The sequence below is a fragment of the Culex pipiens genome, chromosome 2 (genome assembly GCF_016801865.2).
Source record: "Culex pipiens pallens isolate TS chromosome 2, TS_CPP_V2, whole genome shotgun sequence".
NCBI lineage: Eukaryota > Metazoa > Arthropoda > Insecta > Diptera > Culicidae > Culex > Culex pipiens.
In genome coordinates this window covers 109,265,691-109,270,722 of record NC_068938.1, presented here as the reverse complement: position 1 = coordinate 109,270,722, position 5,032 = coordinate 109,265,691, and the positions used below count along the sequence as shown (strand labels likewise).

Genomic DNA, 5,032 nt, shown 5'->3' with positions numbered 1-5,032 from the left:
TGCAAAAATAGGTTTTTTGTTTTTTTTTTTCAATTTATATATGACAGACTTGATTTTTCAGTCTCAAAAATATTTTTAACGAAAAGCTCACCCAATTTCCTATGAGTTTGCCTTTAACAGCAATTGAATTGGATGTATGGGCTTCAGATATAAGCCTAATTACATAACACATAACTGAAAATAGTATTTTTTTTTAAGTGTGGTAGAAACCTGGATAGTAAATACCAATGATAAAACGAGTTATTTTACAAGGGGTAAAAGACTAACTTAAGGGAAATTTGACGAGCTTTTCGGTAAAAATATTTACGAGCCTGAAAAATCAAGTCTGTCATATAGAAATTGTCAAAAACCATCAAAAACCTATTTTTTCAATATTTTTATTTTTTAAACCGCTATACTGCCAATATTCGCATGAATGTCCCATATGCAAAAACAGCAAACTGAGAAAAACGCATTTGAAATTGTCTCACACATAAAGTTACGTATTGAGTTTTCGCTAAAAACTGGATTTCCTCCTGATTTCTAGAACAAAGTACTGGATGTTGCACTGCATCAATAACTCAAAAGCGATGAAAATACAAATCAAAAATCAAACCATCCACATTAACGACCCCCGGGTCTTTTGTGGTCTCTATTGCAAGTTTCTGCTCGAACCTAGGAGTCCGAAGGCTTGAATGGGGAGAGCATCCAAACCTCTTTTTACTCCAAGGAACCTTCCACCCCAGTGTTTGAACTGACGACCTTTGGATTGTGAGTCCAACCGCCGCCAGCGATTCCACCGGAGTAGGCTTGGTTTGGTGTGTTGTTTGTACTTCTGGCATGGAGACGACTCCTACACCTAGAATGACTTAACGGCCTAACAACCAAGGCCGGCACCGACATTTTACTTCCTCATCCGATGGAAGGTTACAGCAGATAGGAATCGATGAAAATGCATATGGGACATTTATGCGATCAGGGGCAGTGTAACTTCACAAAAATCGGACTAAGGACAGTGGTCAATATGAAGGCTTTTATGTAAAATTGTCTGGCAAATCGATTCCCGCAATCGGTTTTTGAAAATTTTGACGTTTAGAGCATTAAAAAACAATTTTAGTAAAAGAGTTTTTAATGTATTTTTTTAAGAGAGTTGCTCCATCCTGCATTTTTCGTGAGTCTTTTTGTAACATCTTAGGCTATTTTCACAAAAAAATTGAACGAAAAAAATTGTGGGCTCACCTTTAAATTTGGCTTTTAAACTTAAAAATCAAAAAATCTCATAAAAGTGGAGTGGTTTTTTGCTTCAGTGTATTTTTTCGGAAAGCCCGTAAAACTTCCTACAAGCTTGTCTTTGACCACTTTTTGATACGATGCAACGGCTTGGAGATACAGCGATATTTAAATTACGAAATACAAAAATATTTAAAACACTTACGCCCTTTTCAAATATCTTTATTGAGTGTAACTGGCTCCATATACACAAAAATGGCTTATCTATGCCTAGGATAACATGTCTACAAAGTTTCATTGAAATCGGAGAGGGTCGGGTACAACCGATTCCCTATTTGACATGGAATTGCTCCTTTGTGTAACTTTTGAAAAATCACTCAGTGCGAATAAAGATTCGTAAATATTATAAACTACAATTTTGAATCTTAAAAGGCTCAGGAAACGATTTTGTATTTGCAGGTTCAGAAAAAAAAATCAAAAGGTTTCATATAGTTCCTCAAAATTATGAGACTGTTTAAATTAACGTTTCATAAAATTAGTATGAATCAATTATAACTGAGTTTATTGAAAAAAAAAAACCAAAACAAATTATTACTTTTCATTTTTTTTTCATCCCGGGAAATTGCCAAATTCAACTCTCGATTCCCGGGAAATTGAAAATCTCGAGAATTGTCACCCTCTATTGACAGCTGAAGGACCCAAAACAGAACCAAGGAGACAAAATTCGTTCAACCAAACCCGAATAAATCAAGTATGGAGTTTGTTTTTTTTTTTTTTTTTTTGAAAAGGTTCAATAAACCAAATTTCCAGTTTTTGCTTTTTGGGTGTTTTTAGAACCGCCTTGAGTCTGGGGTATTGAAAAACACCCAAAAAGCAAAAACTGAAAATTTGGTTTATTGGTCCTTTTAAAAAAAACTCCAGAAGTGCATATTTTTGATCAACATCCAAGATCTGAGAGCGAGTCCGTCAAGATCATCACGCGTATTTAAGTGTGAAAATACTGTGATTGTGTTTTAAAAAGTGTGTTATTGGATTCGCCTCGAAGTGTTCTGTCCGAGGAACATGAAAGTTTGTGGATTTATCGCTGTTTTTTATGTTATTCCGGCGTTTTAATTTTGTGAAATGTGAAAAGAACCAGCCATTTTTTTTAATTTCTTCTGGAACGAAGCCTCGACAAAAGTCGACGAAGAGAGAAAAATGTAAAAGTGTGCGTGTGGAGAGCGCAATATTGGCGTCATCTGAGACGGAAAAGGGAGAAGCCGAATGAAAAAAGAAATGCGCGCGAGCTTGATTACGTGTGTGTTTGTGCTACATCAGCGTAGAAGGAGAAGGAAGGCGTGAATGTCTTGACGGATGGAGAGCGAGAGGGAGTGAAAGTGTACGTGCAGGCTTTCCAGGCGGGAGCAGACCAACACAATCAGGGACAGTTGTGAGAAAAAAAAATCTTATTATGTGCTCTCTGAAGCCGGCTGAATGAGTTTAAATACAACAATTTAACAAAACACGTTACTTAATCCACCGGAAGGTGGTTGCTGCCTTCCTCCTAAAAGCCTTGCAACCACACCAGGTCCCTGCAATGGCGGCCATCTTTTTGTAACCAAAGCTTCTGACGCATACGGGAACATAAAGAAGACAACAACAAAAACACTTCTGTCAAATTGTATCAACAAACCAAACAGCGTGTATTGATCTAATATTTTCCGGCTCGTGATCTATACCAAGACGGACATTCGGTGTTAGCCGCGACACACCATTCTATAACATTTGCTCTCTGATTACGCAAACAACAACACAATAAGAATGATTTATTCGATTTAACATAAATAGAAGATCACTGCGAGTCGCTCGAGCTGGAGCTGGAACTGTCCGTGGACATGACCTCCACGTCATCCTGGCCACCAGCGCGGGTGTCTAGCGGAATCGATGACCCACCACCCATAGTCATGTGCAGCTCAACCGAAAGATGCCACGCGAACTGGTTCTGCGCCGAGACCGTAATCTCTCCGATGCCACCGAAACTTTCCCCCGGAGTTATCCCCGAACCGCCAGCCGCCCCCGTTCGATTAATTTCGCCGAGACTGTTCTGGCTGGCCGGATTCTGGTGCCCGTTGATGGTCAGGTCGGAATTGCAGAGGAAGCCCAGCCGCATCTCTGTCCGTCGGCGCAAACTTAATCAGCTCGTCCGACAAAACCGGCCGCTTGGTGGCCTTCGCGAAGCTGGTAAGCTTTTGCCTCGCCTGGAAGATGGACGTTGCCAGAATGGCTTCCTTCAGTTGCTTCTGCAGCTGGTTAATTTCCTCATCCTGATCCCGAACTTGGTCCCGCAGGCCGTCCAACTTCCGCTCGATTCCGGCCTGGTCTGCCGCCAACTGCAGCGTCGATTTCATCTCTTTGTCCTTGGAAACGCAGCTCCACCAGCTGGGCATGGTCGGCGCTAAAAATCTTACAATATATTTTTTAAGCCGCGCTGCCTCAAACAATTTCACATTTTTCTCAACAAAAAAAATGGTTCGATCGCTTTGACGTTTCTAAATGTAAACAGTAGGCCGCCATCTACCACTACATCAGCAGCCGATTTCAGATAGGGGCTACTCACAAACACTTATGCATGGGCTAGTTTTCAGACAGGGGCTACTCACTAATACTAATGCAAGATTATGGTGATGGACGAGTAGAGTATCCCTTTACTCTGACACCACCCCCTCGAACCACACACTACGAAAGCTTTGGCTAACGCTTACTTAGTAAAGACACTATACATCTGAGTGCTGCCATCTAGGTATGATAAATTTAATGAACCATTTGAAAGCACTGCAGTGTTTGTGTGCGTGCACTGAGCGTAAAGTTCCGACAGCTATCCGCCGGAGCTTTCAAATTATGTAAATAATGACCCTTTTTAGTATCAACCAAAACAGTTTTTCGAACATATCTTTTAAAGTACTGCACCAAGCCGGATGAAATTTAAAAAAGACTTAAAGAACCTGAAGGCAAATCCAAAAACATAGATCCGGACAAAATCGGTCGAGCCAATTCCGAGAAAAGTGAGTGAGAAAAAAAATTCTACGTCCATCCACACGCACAGACATTTGCTCAGAATTTGATTCTGAGTCGATATGTATACGTAAAGGTATATCTGGGAGGCTTATTTAAAAAGTTCAATTTTTGAGTGATTTTATAGCCTTGCCTCAGTGAGGTGAGGAAGGCAAAAATGCTTATTTAGCAAAAAAAACCCAATCAATTAAACAAACTTACTTATCACCCGCAATACCTTTCGAGGTATATCCTAGGGTCTTACCTGTCTACTAACATCGAGTCAAAAACCTCCCTACAATCATCTATACCACTAAGGTGACGCAGGGATCCTTGCGCACTTTAGATATGTGTTTACTAACATTCCTTCCGTTCCCCAAAGGATAGCTTGGACCCGGCGAGGACCCCCTTATGCCCTGGGCTGTATTAAACACTCATCAAAAGATGAAGACATGGTATCTCCCATGTTGGATTATTATTCCGGATGAGGGTCTAACACAACCACACCAAACAGTGGGATAAGCGTTGTGGAGCCATCCGTGGATAGGGCGTCCTAAAATGCTAATGCTAATGCTAATATTTTTGATCAACATCCGTCATTAAGTGCGAACATTTGTTCAGAATTTGATACTGAGTGTATATGTACAAATGAATGTTAGTCTAGGAGGTTAAGTTTAAAAGCTGATTTTCATAGTAATTTTATAGGCTCTCCTTAGTGAGGAAGGCAAACAACTTTAAAGTTTATTAATACTTTTGAAGATCACTTTACACAAAAGCCAAACTGGATCTCCAA

The 5,032-nt window shown here is 40.1% G+C and overlaps 1 pseudogene; it reads right to left on the bottom strand.

Annotated features, from left to right (window-relative positions):
* Nucleotides 1-2,999: 2,999 nt before the first annotated feature.
* LOC120415678 (mediator of RNA polymerase II transcription subunit 4-like) lies at nucleotides 3,000-4,422 on the bottom strand (annotated as a pseudogene).
* Between the last annotated feature and the right edge of the window lie 610 nt (nucleotides 4,423-5,032).